The 17,336-nt window shown below is 36.8% G+C and overlaps 1 protein-coding gene across 11 annotated transcripts in view; it reads left to right on the forward strand.

Annotated features, from left to right (window-relative positions):
* The window catches only part of LMO3 (LIM domain only 3), a 56,055-nt gene that overhangs the window by 25,542 nt on the left and 13,177 nt on the right, over positions 1 to 17,336 (forward strand). The window lies entirely within an intron of this gene.

Below are 17,336 nucleotides of genomic sequence, written 5' to 3' on the forward strand. Positions count from 1 at the left end.
AAATCTTTGCCTTTATGTATCTTATAATTTAGTACTATTTATGAAATATTTTCCTTGAGCTAGGAACTATGCTAAGCGGCGTTTTACAGATGTAATCTCATTTAGTCTTTGGGAACATTATTTTGCTTCTCTTAGAGACACTGAAGCACGAGATGATTAAATTATGTAGCCAAAGTTCCCAAGGTGCAAAGTGGTGGAGCTGGGATTCAGATTTAGACAGGGTGCCTCCAAAGCCCATTCTCCCCAGCTATGCTTTAGTGTGCAGTGATCATAGGTCATCGTAAGGCAGACTGCTGCCAGTATGAACAGAGGGAGCTATTCTCTTACACATCTGCATTATCTTCTTAAGTTACCTGTATACCATTACTCAACTATCAGTCATTTAAATATAAACCTGGGAGGGTGTGAAGTACCTACCAGGAACCTTGGTTCTTATCAGTAGCATCAGACACACTCAATTCTAATTCTGTTCTGAGGCTCATGAAACAGTTCCCTGTGAACCATACCTTTCTAGTGATAATTTTGTGAATGAGTAGAGATATTTAGGCAATTCTTTATTCTTGGTTTCCTAAGCCTGTTGGAAAACAGCCAAGCCATTTCATAATGGTTCCCCTAAATATATTAATAATGTGTATGTAAGGGAATATATATATAAAATATATATATATATATATATATAATTTAATGCTTGAAAAGACATTTTGTTCTCTTTAAGAAAAATCCCTATGGAAGTTTATGACCTTTGTAATCAATGCCTTTTTTAAAAACTGGGCTCTAGAGAGTGTTTGGGTTGGAAAAGGTCACCTATTTGCAATGATATATTCTGTCAAGAGTGTGTATAAGTGTAATATACTAGACCTTAACAATGCAATATATTTCATTGGAATAAAAGACTTTTTTGCTTTTTATTTCAAATTGAGACTTTATTAAGTACAGAACTCTGAATTATTTCTTCTTGAATACATTCTTTTCGTGAATTAATGTGATTACTGTAGTGCTTTGAAATTTTTCGAGTCAGACCTGAGCCTGGGCCAGACTGAGATAGGTCTGTACCAAAGAGAGCATTACTTTTTCCCTTCTCCTTCCTATCCTCCTTTCTACCCAACTCCTCCCCTCTTCCCCCCAACTCATTTAACAATGAAGAGGTGGGAAATTATTTTGAATATATATTGTTCAAATGAACTAAGTAAAACAGTAGTTTTTCAAACTTCAGTAGTTTATGTGACTCTTTGAAGAAAAATAAGTTTTCTTAGAATCCCCTAAATGGCCAGGAATTTGAGAAAATTGCAGTACTGTCGCTTAAGGTAGTTAATATTTTCTATATTTTCTTAATATTTCCTATAAGTTCAATTAATCATAAGACTTCAGAGAAGACTTCTGGAAGGAGGAGAGATTGGCGTGAGAGATGAGCAGAAAATACATTTCAGCTGTAAGTAGCTACCTACTGCCTACTTGGCACTGGAGACCATTGTCAACAGTAAGGCAAATGGGCTGGTCAAATTAAGTGTAGAGCTGCTAGGGAAAAAAAAAAACAAAAAAACAAAAAAAACAGGATCCTCAGTTAAACTTAAATTTCAGGTAAGGGGTAATTTTCTAAAATATAAGTATGCTCCATGCAATATTTGGGAATCCTAAGTCTGGTAGCTCTAATTAGGTGGCTCATTTATAAGAAAGAGAGAATTGTGGTCCTACAGAATTGGTCTGGAGAAGCATATGGGGCAAAATGAATATTATTATGTGAGTAATGTGGAGCCATTGTTAGTCATTGAACAGATTAAAGAGAGACCTAATTTGTGCCAAGTTTCAGAAAGTAGATGATGATGTTGCCTAACATGGGGCTGGTGTAGCCTCACTCAGTATAGCTTTGTCCTTATTAGGTTATTTCTATAAGTTGAAGGAAGAACATGGGGAATGTGGTCTGATCCTTGTAACAGCTTCTAAATAATTTATCTTTGACTTCTGTCTAGAGGTGTTATATCCATTGTACACTGAGCTCAAAATGGGATTTTAAAAATAGCTGGTAGAAGTAAAATTCCTATATGCAATCTAATTAGTTGACAAGGAAAGAATGCTAATTTCCAGTTATGTCCCTGCTATGTAGTTCAGTAATGTCAGGGCATATGAATAAGACACATGTTAGGTCAAGGGGAGTGCATGGCACCAAGGAGCTTACTATCTAGCAAGGAAGAGACAGGAACAGAAGCTGGCACAAATGTTGTGAGGTGCATATAGTATATGAAAACAAGTGGCTCAATATCCAAAGGAAGGTGTTATTCATTTTGCCTCAGGGCAATTAGAGGGTGACATTGGAGCTGAATATGGCAAAGGAGTAGTGGGTTAGCCAGGAAGAATAGAGGTAGTAAGGACTTAACACTCAGGACTGGTAGGTTATCAGGCATGAAAAAAGATGGTGAATTGAAAAAGAAGAGAGCATGTTGGGGATGAGGCACAGTTGTGGAAGAGAAGAGAGAAAGGAAGACTGGGGCCAGATGGGTTGGTCCTTTCATACCATCATGCCTTTATCCTTCATGCAGTGGGGAGCTAGGGAGGGCTATAGGCAGAAGCAACACATTAGATCTGTGTTACATAAAACAGTAACTGGCTGTAGCATGGAGAGTGAAGAACAGGGCAGGGAAAGCTGGTAGAAAAGATGGTCAGCTAGGAGGTCATAGTGTGAGTCCAGGGGAGAAATGATGCATGCTAGAGATGGGTCACTGAGATTGAAGAAAAAAGGGACATGTCCATATAGCATTAAAGAGAGAGAACTGGCAGGATTGACATTGAGGGTTTGGGGGGGTGAGGATCGGTCAAAGCTGAATTTGAGACCTCTGGTTTAAGGGACTTAGAGATTGTCCTGACATGTCAGCATCAAACATGAAGGGGTGTGGCTATGTAGTCTGCAGAAGAGAGGAATGTTCTGTGTAAAGAGATCTAGACTTGTCCTGTAAGGCCCCAGAGAGAGGAAGGTCTAGAAAAACAGAATTTGGCTTTAAGCATAAGCACTTCTGAGAGGTCAGGAAGTAAAAAGGGATCTTTTAAGAAGTAGTAAATTGCCTCTGAGGTTCCTTCTGTTCTATGAGGCCAGACCAGGGATCTGTGGTGTTCACCTCTCCCATTAACTCCATGCAACCCTGGGCATGTGACATAATTCTAATTGCTTCATTTTCCTCATCCTTAAAATGGGGGAATAAACTGCCACCTGTGAATTCGGTTGTGAGGATTAATGAGACAACCTATTTAAAATGCTTAAAACGGTGTCAGGTACAAAGCCAGGGCTGAATATACATTCAACCTTACATGCTAAGCCCCTACATAATTGGCCAGATATCATACTGATGTTGATTTGAGATGTTTCTTTGCAATGTAAGTACAGGAAAATCTTTTGACTGATTTGTCGCATTTGATGAGGTATTTTTTTTTTTTTTGATGTGGTATTATTTTCAGAGAGGAGTTCGGCTTTTAGTTGCTTTTTCCATTAAAAATTCTTTTGTGGATAGTATTATCTTTAGTGTGTAGAAACTGATCTTATGTTTGTGGTTTCTAAAATTAATAAAGCCTCCATTTTAGTGGGGTTTTATTCTTCTGGGTTTGTTTACTAATTTTAATCTCTAAAAGAGAATGTTGAGCTTTTTATAAATGCATTGCAAATATCATAAGTTTAGATTATACCTTGGAGTCAGCACTCAAGTGTAGAATACAGTGGATTGCCCTATCATCCTTTGCAAGGTAAGAAAATACCTTTTCCCCTTGTATGTTTGTTGTTTGTTTGTTTCTCTCATTATCAATTTATCACACTATTTTATCCATCATACTTGGATTAAGGGCAAAAAGTCTGATATGGAGTGATCACCAGTCTGGGTATCAGAAAACATAGACTTCCAGGTTTCCATCCCTGCTATTAAAATTGACTGTAAGATCTGAGGTGAGTCACTGTTCCTCTGTGCCTCAGTTTCCCCTATAAAATGACTGTCACCTAGCACCTCACAAATAAATATAAGGTTAATTTTAATAGTACAGATTTATGTAAGAATATTTTTTAAGCCCCCCCCCCAAAAAAAAATCTTTGCAGTTGGAAAGAAAGCTATTTATTTCCCCACGTGCCCTGTAGTTAATGAAGGACAGATTGAAATTAACTCCATTGACTCAGTAAGAAAACTGAGGTTTAAAATCAAAAAGTAGGGGATGCCTGGCTGGCTTTGTAATTGAGCATCTGCCTTCCACTCAGGTCAAGATCCCGGGGTCCTGGGATGAAGTCCCTCATCAGGCTCCCCGTGAAGAGTCTGCTTCTCCCTCTGCCTATGTCTCAGCCTCTCTTTCTGTGTCTCTCATGAATAAATAAATAATCTTTAAAAAATTTAATTAAAAAATTGAAAAGTGGTAAAATAAATAAATAAATTTAATTTAAAAGTGGGAGAAGGGGGGGTCCTAATTCAGGTTCTCACTGCACCTCCCCACCTAAGCCACATTGTTGGTTAAGTGCTTTGAACCTGTCAGAAACAGAGTGTAGGAAAAAAATACCAAGTAATATCAGCCTGCCAGTATGGGCTGTCGGGAATATCTATTATGCCATCTGTCACAGGGGATTTTAGGTTGGAGAGCATCAAATCCGTGACTGGGGACTCAAAGTTCAAAAGCAGAAGGTCTCCCCTCTCTTCTGCAGACGGGGTGGTGTCTAAATCACTGTTTTCAGGCATTTCACTGATCATACACCGTGAATCTGCAACTTCATTGGAAAAGAAAAAAAAAAGAGGGAAAGGAGGAGAGAGAGGAAAAAAAAAAGAGAGAGAGAGAGAGAAAAGGGGGAAAAAAGAAAGCATCAAAGAGCCCTGCATCCCAGCACTGTTCCGCGGGTTCTGTAGTTTACACCAATGCTTTTGGGAGGTGTGATAGGAAATTTCCAAGCCTACTGTCTGCCTCTACAGCCGGGGTTTGGGTGCTAACCTGTCCGGAGCAGCGGGCGGGTTGGCCCCAGGGCGCAGGTAAGCCGCAGGTAAGCCGCAGGCCAGGTGTGCTTCTTGGGGGAAGCGGAGGAGGAGGAGTAGCAATTAGGCAGCCGAGTCATGCTCTTCGGCGGGGCTCCAGTTCCGTAATACATTCCTTTCTTAATGTGACTTGATGTAGATAGAGTGAGGGCCTATCAGGTGTGAAAAGCCCTGCTGCTCCTGGCGTGGAGTGGCCTCCAGACGGTGATTTGGCGACGTCAATCTAGTCATGCTTGATTTCGACACTTAACGCGGTAAAGCAGGATTTCTCTACCCCCGATCAACTTCTCAATTAGCAAGCTGCCTTGTGTAACGGCCTTGTTTTGCAATCCCTCAGGGCTGCTTCAGGGGTCATTAGGGTGAGAAAACTTGAACGCTGGCTCTGGGCTGCAGCGGAGCGCAGGGAGCCGAGAGCTCTCCTAAATACATATAACCCCTTCTCGAGTTGTTTGCTTTCATGGGATTGATTCTTGGCACATTAAGAAGCTTAAGGCTCCGGTATCTTCTTTAAACTGCCCCCCTTATCGCCTTTGCAGCTGACAGGTTTTTTTGACAGGCTGAGAGTAAAAAGAGATAACTAGTAGGTTAGTACTTTATTTATCCATGTGGACACACGGGCGCACAGAGGCACGTGCACACGCAAGTTCGACTATCTTTTAAGTTGTCTTTTCAGGGCCTGTGGTTACCAGGAAGTATCAGCTGTCAAATGATTCCAATGCCTTATTTTTCCATATTCAGGGTGTCGGAGGTCAGAATCTTTATTTCTGCTTTTTTGATCACTAAATGATTTTAAATTGTGCCTCATTCAGTGTTTTTCTCTCTTGACCCCAGACAATATGTACATGAGTAACAGAGCTCACCATGAGGTTTATGCAGTGGGCATTTAGGAACAGATACTGAAATAGAGTTTATTGATAGGATTTTTTTCCCCTCTCTCTGATTTGACTAAATGGCTGATTCCCAACTTTAATACAAATAGAGTTTATTGATAGGATTTTTTTCCCCTCTCTCAGATTTGACTAAATGGCTGATTCCCAACGTTAATACATTTACTTAAAAAAAAAAAATGAAAATTTCGAGTGATTTTTGGAGCTTTTTTTTTTTCTTTCATGAAATGTATCTAGATAGGAAAACACATGCTAAAAGCGGAGGAATGTATTTTTGAGAATTGTACTAATTCCTTAGAAAACATCTCTACTTTGGATTATGTGTTTCATATTGGTGATTTCCATTTTGATAACCCATTTTCATGTCCACTTGGTATTATCACAGTGTTAGAAAAATAGATGAATGAATGAATTAATGTCAGATATTTTGGCAGATTCTGCCTTAAGGTCATGTTCTGGGAGCAAATTATTCTAACATATATTCCGTGAACGGATTTTCCCAAAGTGATCTGCCTAGGTTTCTTACAAAAATATTTACTTTATTGACACTGAACAGAACTTTTGTGGTTGATAATACAGGTATGGTTCTAGAGATTACTGAACTCAGTGTATTTTATAAATTGGAAGTGGGATATATATTGATGTTACACACCCCCAATACACTATTTATGAAAGGCTTGACATCCAGTTTTAGAAGTGTTTAAGGAATACTTAAAATTCTGGACACTGTGGAATAGCAATTTCTAAGAAGTACTTCAAATAGTAAGTCCTAAAGGTGACACAACAAGGAAATACCTCGGTAGCTCTATCTTTTTATAAAAAAAAATGCATACACATTTCAAAAATGAAGTATTTACTTAAACTCAGTGCTATGGAAATAACATTTTACCGAAGAAAATGTTTAAAAAACTACACAAATGCATCATGTCTATATGATACTATCTGTGTGTCCTGTGTATGAATGACATTATATGTGTAGATACAAAAATATAATCTACAGGTCTGACTGTAGTTCTTTTTGTATAGTTTTACTACACAAAATTCAACTTCAATGTTTCTCCTTCATAATACCATATCGATGTTGTACAAATCTATTATGGAGAGCATCAAGCTTAGATTAATTAATAGTAAAGAATTATACCTCTTCTTTCCACAAAACTATTTTCTTTTATATATATATATATATATATATATATATATATATATATATAGTTGATTTCTTATTCCAAAAAGGAACTTGTCTCATACAAATAATTATTTTCGTGGGATTTTTTTTTTTTTTTTTTGGTAATTCTTCTAAGTTCTTACTTTAAGGCAATTCAAAAATCTTTTAAAATATTCTCAAATTAAACTTCAAGTTAAATACATACATATATACATATATATACATACATACATATATAGATATATAAAATACTAACTTGTACTGAACAGAATTTGTATACCTTCCCTTTTAACTTGGTTTTACAAATTCAGTATAACTAAAAGTCAAATTCTCCAAATTAGCTTTTACTTGAATCATCCAATTACACTTCAGCTAAAGTGAAGAATCACAGAATGTTAACATTATACAAAAGCCCTAAAAGGATATTTAGTTCACTCCGCCTATTTGGGTCACAAAAAAAAAAAAAAAAAAAAAAAGGAACTGAAGAACAGAAAGTTTGAAATTATCTGAATTCTAATTGATCTTTGGCTATTACTAGGTTTACTGTATAATTTTCTACCCAACCCAGAACACTTTGATAAAGAAAGCACTGCTAATAGTTAGCCTATGCCACAGTACTATGCAGGATTGTCCTGCACACATCCTGACATGTAAAATACCCTTGTTAATACACAGACTAACCCCCATGTGATTTTTTAAAAGGATAGTTTTAAGAATAATTTGTTATAACATTTTAAGAATAATTGTCCATTAAAATCCTAGAGGCAAATGATATCAGATGTTAAATTTGCTTTGCAGAAAACACTTTTTTTAAAAGAGAACCAATAAGATACCTATCATGAATCTTTGGTGATAATGTTCATGGAATTTGGAGCCAGGGTATATTTTGATGCCTCTATAATAAATGATCCTTGGTTATAAACAAGAATGACAGGGGTGCCTCACTGGGTTATATGTCTACCTTCCACTCAGGTCATGATCTCTGGACTTACCAAGATGTCTTGGGGTGGAGCCCTCCTCCCCAGGCTCCCTGCTCAGCGGGGAGTCTGCTTCTTCCTTTTCCTCTGCTCCTCCCCACCACTCTTGTTCTCTCTCTCTCTCAAATAAATAAATTAATCAATTTAAAAAAAAAGTAAGGATGACTATCTCTGGAAACATTTTCTGCCCCTCTTATTTTTTAGTAAGTTGAACTTATAAATTACACAATGTCCTAAATCCTGCCATTTACCTTAAAAGGAAATATGGTAATTAGGTAGTTTCTTCAAAGGAGTAAAGTAAAAAGATTTAAATAAAATTTGAAACTAAATTGAAAATAACAGGTCCTTATCTGGGTTGTCACTAGACTCCTACAAAGCACTTTTTCTTTGAAGTAAGTCATAATAATTAATCCTAGAAGAAAAGTTTTTCTGAAAATTTACTGGCTAGTTGCAAGAATAAGTAAATGCCTTCCCTAACTCTTTGTTTACTTTTTATAAATATTCCAGCAATTACTGTCACAAATTCATAACCTCTGGATATGAAAGAAACACTTTACATCAGAACAGATACGTTTGCACTGCAGCCCTGATTACACTGTCATCAGGGAGTCAGTGGTTCCCAGCGGAGCCTTAGTTGAGTCTTGGTTAGTACCTGAAAGAAGGACTGAGTGGCACTTGCAAATATGTTGAAATTGACACGTGAAAATATTAAGTGGCTTATTTGAAAAAGATCACAGAAAAGGTCTTTCCCATGATTAGTTCTCAGATAACTGTTGACAAAATGACCTCCATCACCTTCCCATAAAAGCTTTTTTCCTTCCTCTTTATTGTTCTTTTCTGTTCAAACATTTTGATGCTTCAAGTTTATTAGTTATGAGATGGGTAAAAATCATATTTTCAAATAAAATACCTCTCCACTTTCTTGCTCACTTTTATATATAGTATATGCAAACACAAGTGTGGAAATGAAAGATGAAAGGGAAAGTAATTGTCGGGCTCAAGACATCTGTAAAGAAAGCAAAAGACTGCAATGCTGATTTTTCGGAAAATATTACTTCAAAAGTTTACACCCTGAAAAACCTATATAATTTTAAGTAGGCGAAGCTTTTTAAAACTTATGATAGGATAGATTGTTGCTTTAAAAACTCCTTATAAGCCTTCATTATAAAACTGTGCACAGCACATCCCAATTAGCATTTATTGTATCATGGCTAAAACCAGTGCATAATTTATTGTGATCTACTAACAACTTCCTCAGTTGTGTCAAGGGAGGGATAGATAATAACTAAATTGCCCACAATATCTGTAAAAATAGTCATAGATATTTATGCTCTTGTAATTGTGACTGATTTGTTCTCTCCTTCATTAAAAGCTTACCTGAAAATTCTAGCAGACTAGATGAAATATCTACTTTGATTATTTAACAATGAGTATCTCTAATTTTAGTTCATCTATGTTATCCTTTATTTCACTGTCTCTTGCTTTTCTATACATCCTCTTATTCTAGCTTTTCCCATAACTATATCTAAAAATTTGAAAAACCTTGTCATTTAATATCCCAACAATAAATAGCAAGTTTGACATACTTATTTTGTTTGAGCTATGGAAGATTCTTCTGAGGACTAGGATTTTATGATTCTATGAAATGTTGGTACAATTGCCATATTTGCCCAGAAGTATTATCCTCATCAAATGTTGAAATGAAAATATTTAATTTTACTTCCCTCTGACTCACCTCTCTCAGTAGGTTGCTGTGCTGATCATAAGTAGCAGTAACACCTGCTCGGCTTTGGAAAATGGGTATGAGGGGAAATTGACAGTGATTTGTTGAAAGTGAAAGTATAGTATTTAAATACTGTTTGAAATTTTTGACTGAGTCAGGTGTGGAGAGAGATGGTAATTCTAAGTAAATCGATTCTGTCAGATCAGTAAGCTAGAGACTTTTATCCAGTGCAACCCCTTCTTGCCCTATTTTTATGGGGCAGCACAGGGAAGTATAGTGAGAAAAAGACCAGATCTGGATAAGGATGGTTAGGTTATCATAGCCGTTCTGATGCTAAATAATGGTGTAGGCTTCTGTCTATTGGTGTGGGCTATTTCCTTCCCTTCATGGCAGAGCTAGGACCAGAGCCAGGGAGTCCAGGCATCAGTTCCTTTTTTTTTTTTTTTTCCCCATCTTACCCTGTTGCTGATTACATGGAGAAGAAAATGGCAAGTTTTGAAAGGAGTTAACACTGAGTAACCCTAGAACCAGAAAAATAGGCGAGACATTATTGTCTATTTCAGATTATGGGTGTGCTATAATGAGTCACACTATCAGCATACAATTAAGTTTGATGTTAGAATAAAGCATCTCTGGCCTTTACTTTTTCTATCTATAGGCATAGAACACTGGAAGAGAGATTTCTAGGATGAGTTTAAATTAGAAAATTCTAGATCTCTGTGTGTGTAACTGTGATAAACCTAGTGTATCCACGGGTACTGGGAAAATAGATCAGCACTAACAGAAACATAACATAATATGATTCACATATTAATTTTTATTTTTCTAGTAGCCTCATTAAGACGTTTTAATTAATTTCAGATGAAATTAATTTTGAAAACATATTTTCTTTAACCAAGTGTATTCAAAAGATCATTTCTATTTGTAATCAAAATTTAAAAGATATTCATGAAATGTTTTACTTCTCTGTGCTTTGAAATCTGGGGTATATGTTTTACTTAGAGCATATTTCCATACATACTAACCACATGTTAATTGGTCAGTAGCCACTAGTGCTGACCATATTGGACAGCATAGCAATAGACAGGGAGTACAAATATAGTTAGCTTGGCTTATGAGTTGAGTGAAGGTGGGGAAAGAACCAGCTCTATGGTGAAATTAAAGGTCTGCCTTCAAGATCCGAGCAGTATTGCTGTTTTGTCTTGTTTTCCTGGACTATCTTGAGATAGTCTAAAGCAACCTATTTCAAATTAAGGTAGATTCTGCAGGGCATGGACACCTAACCAATCACTCATGGGACTTGGTTCTAGAATGATAGGTTCCTATAAGTCAAGTAGTCTTAGTGGGAAGTAAGTCTTCCTAAAATGTTTCCTTAGTCTCTCCTTTGCCTAAAAGGCACTCCCCAGAGAAACAGATAACAATGGTGTTTCTTCACCCTTAGCATTTCTTTTTATTTTTCTATTAGTCCCAATGTAGTATTAAGTATAGATAACAGGAATTCCAACAACCCAAAAGTTAAATCTTTCCCCTTCCTCTTCAGGGATAACTTTTTACTTATAATTTTATTATCCCCACCATGTTGTTGTTTAAATGGGTGGGTGATATTTTAGTCCAGTCGGTTGTTGGGAGACACTCAGGAATTAACCATCTGGGTTGGATGTGAACACCCAGCAGCCTAATTCAAGGAAGGGCAGAGTTTTGCCTGAGTGTAGGAGAGGGACACATTCTGAGGATACTCTTAACATATTACTGCGCCAAACATGAAGCCTTAGTCATCCAGGCCAGAGTCACCTCTGTGGGTTGGCTGGGCTTCTTTTCCTACTCCCTATAACCTCAGCCTACCAGACTGCTAGCATATTTGCCATTTCTTAAACATACTTTAATAACTCTGATCTTGACCATCTCCAGACTTCTTCTTATCCTCTAACATCAACCTGAGAAACATTTCTTTCAGCTCCCACCAGTTCTCTACCTTCTGAAATACCATCTTTCATTCAAGTCCTGCTTCAAATGACATGTTTTCCCTGGTACAGCATAGGCTTACCAAGTGACAACCACCCTCTATTGCATGGCACTTTTCACCTCTGCCCTTGTACTGTTCTTCTCATTGGTTACTTGATGGCACACAACCAGCGATTATGCATCTTAACGTCCCTAAGTACCGTGCACATAGTAGGCATCCACTTTCATTAAGAAGGTTTCATTGAACCTGAGCTTTCTGTCTATACTGTAAGCTACCTCTGGGATTTCAGGTAGCAAGTTTTATATTTTAACATGTACACAACTATATGGCATGGGCCTTGGCAGTTTTTTACTGAAATTGTAGTTAGGCACTTTGTAACTTTTACTTAATTTTTCCACTCAACCTGTAATCTGTGCTTACCTAGTGAGCTGAGTGTGTGCATATTCCCTATAAATCTATCTACATAAAGGGTGCCTGAGTGGCCTAGTAGCTTAAATGTCTGCTTTTGGCTCAGGTCATGATCCCAGTGTCCTGGGATTGAGTCCCACATTGGGCTCCCTGCTCAGCAGGGAGTCTGCTTCTCTCTCTCCCCCTCCCCCTACTCGTGCTTTCTCTTTCTCTTATGCTCTCTCTCTCTCAAATAAACAAATTTTTAAAAATCTTTAAAAAAAGATCTATATAGAGTTATCTATCAATCGATCTTATATATGAGATATATATCTTTTCATGTATATAAGATGTTATATAGAAAGAGAATATACACATATGTGTATATATATATACACACACATGCACACATGCATGTAAAGAGATTATGCATATATATTCTATAGGTATATATTAATATATGTATTAATTCATATACACTTTACATTCAGCAAATGGCTTTTGTGTTTGGCATGATCTGTATTTGTTAATAAAAATATATACACTTAATATATATGTGTATACATACACATATATAAAATATATGAATTTAATAACCCAAATTAGAGTTAATTTCAAAGAATAAAACTGCTTAACTATGAAAGGAATAATCTCTAAGCTTCCTTTAACAGGTGATGTATCTAGTTCCTTTAAAATATGATCAACGTTTTTTAGCTTAAGTTTTGAAAAATTCAAATTAATTTAAATTTGCACAAATGTATACTAAAAATATATGCTAAGCCTAACTGTGTAACAATTAGAAGCATGGTTCACATTAATGTTAAACATTTTTATATTCTCCTTTGTACATTTAGAAGTGTTCAATGTTTCCTTTTTCTCCTCTTTTAACTCCCACACTTTCTTTATCTTTGTGACAGTGGAGGACGTGCTAAGACCCAACAGGAGAGAGAACAATAGGTTCAACTCTCTTCACCCTCCTAATGGGTGAGCTTTTTTTACATTTAAAACAAAAGAATTGAATGTTTAAAGTGTTTTCATTTTCTATCACTGCATTCCTTAGTTTAAAAAATGAAATAGGAAAGGAGATGAGAAGTGTATTTGTAATAGACAAAAAAGCAATTGCCCTTCTCAATCTGTGAAAATGTTCTATTCCTACTCACATAACGTGTTCAATAAAACTTCACCATCCAGCAGTCAAAAGTTAAAGATCTTTTTCATTGATTACAATCTCATATTCTTAGAAAACTAAACTTTTCATTCTCTGTTCATCTCTAGTTATTCTGCATAGAGAAGGGTTTTGTTTTGTCTTTTTCCACACATGGTATTATAACTAAACAGTCTTATCTGCGATGTTGAAAAAAAATTTACTGTTGACTTCATGTATATTCAAGTTGCTCAATGAGGATTGCCTGAATACCAGAAGAGAACACTTGATCTTTGTTCAGAGTGAAGGTTTATTGCAGTGATATTTATGTATGCATTTTCCCCAAAATAATAAATTAATTTGAGTCAAATACTATGCTTTCCATGGCTTGGGGGAATTTGATTTAGTGACTTGAGCCACTGACCTGGTAAAAAATCTATAGAAACATCTGGTGCCGTGAAATAAAAGACACTAATACAATGAACACTCATTTTCCCCCGGATGCCTGTAGTAAACCATATTCATTATTGCTATGTTAAATGATTATATGTCTTGAGTTTTTCTCTACCCCCACCTCCAGGAACTTTAGTAATGGATATATACTAACCCATACAGAATCCACCTGATTTATGACTAGGTTGCAAAAGCTGTTGGACATTTGGTAAAAATGCAAAATTTTCTGAGTGCTTTGCCACCCATACACAAAAAGTATTAAATATTTCTCTGCATGCTCACTACCATGTGGGAAGTGTTATGCAGCATACAGATAGGCTTGAGTTCTTACTTATAAGAAAGTTGTCTGTTTGGTTTTTACCTTCTTGTCTATGTTTAGATTGTCAGTACCAGGTAGTGAAAGTGAAAACAGAATGGAAAACGGACAGGAATGTCCTTTGGGATCCCTGCAAATAGTTATATGCATTGATATTGCATAGATGGTAGTTGTCACCTTTTATATCGTGAGTCCACTTTGGATAGTGTGTCAGAAACAAGACAGAGGTCATATTGCTTAAAGCCTATTGTGAGCATAAATGGTAGGGAAAAATCTAGCCCATAAATTGGCAAATTAACCCCTGCCATGCTTTAATAATCTATAAGATGTTTCAAGCTGAGCAAAATGGATCAATTATGTTTTCCTTACCAGAAATTTATGAGCTGATACTCTATGATAAATTTAGGTCAGGATTTCAAAATGACTCCTTTTTAAAATAAAGCTTTGTCTGTCTCAGTGTTCTATCTGCCAAGTACACGTAGGCCCTCCCCTTATGTTAGGATGAGATCTTGTAAGCACCGTAAACAAGAGATTACAGAGATCTCCAGCTTAAACAGAAAAGGGAATCAGTATTAGCCTCCCTGGGAGTGAGGAATGGTAAGGAAGGGGTTACAAGGATCTCCAGGATTATGAATAGTCTAAATGAATTAGATAATTAAGAGACTCTTCTTGAATGTATCCTAGACACATCTGAAAAAAAATCTTAGAAATGAGAACTATGCATGCCTTAAGCTTAATTGTTATATATGAAAATCATTTTTGCCTGAGAATCCAAATGTCGTGTTTGAAGACCAAAGGATAGCATTATACGCTTTGGAAACCCGATTTTGTAACATAGGACTTTGTTTCCTTCCTCAGAGAATCTTGGGTTCGCCCAACTGCGAAAAAGAACCTGAATGTGGCTATAGAATGATCTCTTGATCCTTGGACAAAACTGAGGAAAAAGTCTAACAAATGCATCGTTTTGCAGTAAATTAGATCAGATTTCCGCATCTCCGCACTCAGTCTGTGAGCTGACAGTTCAGTAAAATGTTCCCTTGTAAGGTTCGCCCTCTTAGGAAAAGGGGCAATAATTCATCATTAGGATTTCAGAGTCCAGGTGTAGATGGAAACTGATGGAGCCTCCAGCGAGGCAGGGAAAGTGCGTGGAAGAAGAAAATTTTATCTGAAGCCTAATTCCCTGGTTACAGCAGAGAATAATTAAGATAATATTGCTTCAAGAGTCCTTTAATGATTAAAAATCACATATGCAGAATCCATAAATTGGAGGGCAACAAATTGGAAGGCTGTAACGTCAGAGAACTGTTTTGTGCACATCGCAGTGGAACGTACGCTAGAGGCGGCCCGCCGGCCAGCCAGCCACCAGAGACCAGGACCATTCCAAGGACTTTGTTTAGATGCAACAAATCATTTGTCTGTTATTAACCTAGAGCTTGTAATTATGCAGATTGCCATAGATTTTCCTGGGCCTGGAAGTGAGATTGAGGGTTGTTCGCAGTATAGCAGGCAGCTCAGGGCTGGCCATGCATTACTGAACTTGCCACATTTATCATGTTGACTGATGGCAGCAGAAGCAGGTCTCAGGTCCCAGTGGTTAATGTAGTGGGTAATTAACTGTCATTTGCCTAGTAATAGGCTGATGATCAATGGTTTGTGTGGAAACAAATTCTAATCAGGTAGCTGATAAATGCTCAGCTAGCGAGAGCAATTGAAATTGGGGGAAACTATGTCCAGAATTTCAAAATGGCATTGTGTGGGTATGTTTATGAGGTGTAAGCAAACCGCGTAGTCCTTAAAATCCGCTTTCTCTCCCACCAGCCACATTTTGTATCCACAAGTGCATCCGTATGCACGGAATAAAGAATCCTAACTTCTTAGGATTTCCTTATTTCTCCAAGATACAATGAAAGAGCAGGTGGGACAAATGGCACGTGTGAGTGACGTGACTCCTGAATGGATCGTGCAAAGTACCCTGAAAAGTCAACGTCAAGTGTTAGACCGGACGAAAAAATTCTGCTTACAAAAGAACAGGATGAAAGCTTCAGCCTGGGGGGGTTTCATTTTTAACGATGCCAGTAGGAGATGGGAGATGTTGCATTTTCAGTGAAGTTCTTCTTAGAGAAAAATTATTTCCTAAGATACGGATTGCAAACGGAGAACACGCCTGTCATTAGAGTTATGCTCCTTTCCGGATGCACGTGAAAATGTCTTAAAAATTCTTTCAGGAAAACCGCAGCTAACAATTTCAAATTTGGTTTTCTTAAATGGAACCCTTCCTTCCCCTTTTGTCAAGGGCACACATTATACTGGCAAACTGTTTGGAAAGCACTTACGCTTTCTGCCCTCAAGGCGCTTATGTTCTTCAAGAGACAATCTAACAAAAACATAAGCGTGAACGTTTATTACACGTTTTGCCAGACTCTGAAAACCCTTCTCACAACTCTTTCCAACAATTGTCATTAGCCTGGTAAGAAGAAATGGTGATGAACTTGAAAATGAATACGCATGCCTGAAGCAAAGACCTGTCTTTGGAGTATTTAGAAAGTAGGAGAAGAGAAACTTGAGCATATTTGTGCATAATCCTTAAATTCAATAAAATGAAAGACTGAGTTTTTTAAAGTACATTTTTATAAATAAAATGAGTTTTCTCCATAGCACCTTTGAATTCATTAGTTTAGAACTGCTTTTAATTTGGTCTTTCCCATGAGAGCCATTATATTTTTCTCCTGTCAGCCTGATGCTGGAGAAAAAAGAAAACTGGCAGATGTGGTGTTTTTCATCTAGTTTGCTTCCTAGTTAAAAAGTGCATTAACTGCTATGCACAGAATATTATTTATAATAACTCTTCACTACCATTAACAACTTTAAAGAAACTTGGTTTAAATATTGCCAGTGCAAATGGATAAAATATTTTATTCCGTCCCATTGTGCAACTGTAGAGACACTCTATTTTATACTAGTTTTTAGGTCATTACAATAACTATTTTCAGGAATCTGTAGCAAATAGGATTTTTTGAAATACGTTTTTCCGGGACAGTTCCAGTGGTTCTCTCGATATATTATGTTTCAACTCTTGGTCGAGCTATATGTAGTTTACAGCCTCATTTAGTTTAATGTGCTAGTTGAATAACATAATCATAGCTATAACTATGGTATAGGGCCATAAGGTGCCTGCACCTCTAATGTTTTTTGACTATTTAAATGGCTGGTTCATAAATGTTCTTTTCATAATAATGGCAAACCTAGTAGCTAGATGTCAGAAAATAGTGAGTCATTCAAATGGGTTTCTTTTGCAACTGAAGTGTTTAATATGTAACATTAAGATCAAAGTTACGTTAC

This window comes from Canis aureus, chromosome 25 (genome assembly GCF_053574225.1).
Source record: "Canis aureus isolate CA01 chromosome 25, VMU_Caureus_v.1.0, whole genome shotgun sequence".
In the NCBI taxonomy this organism is placed as follows: domain Eukaryota; kingdom Metazoa; phylum Chordata; class Mammalia; order Carnivora; family Canidae; genus Canis; species Canis aureus.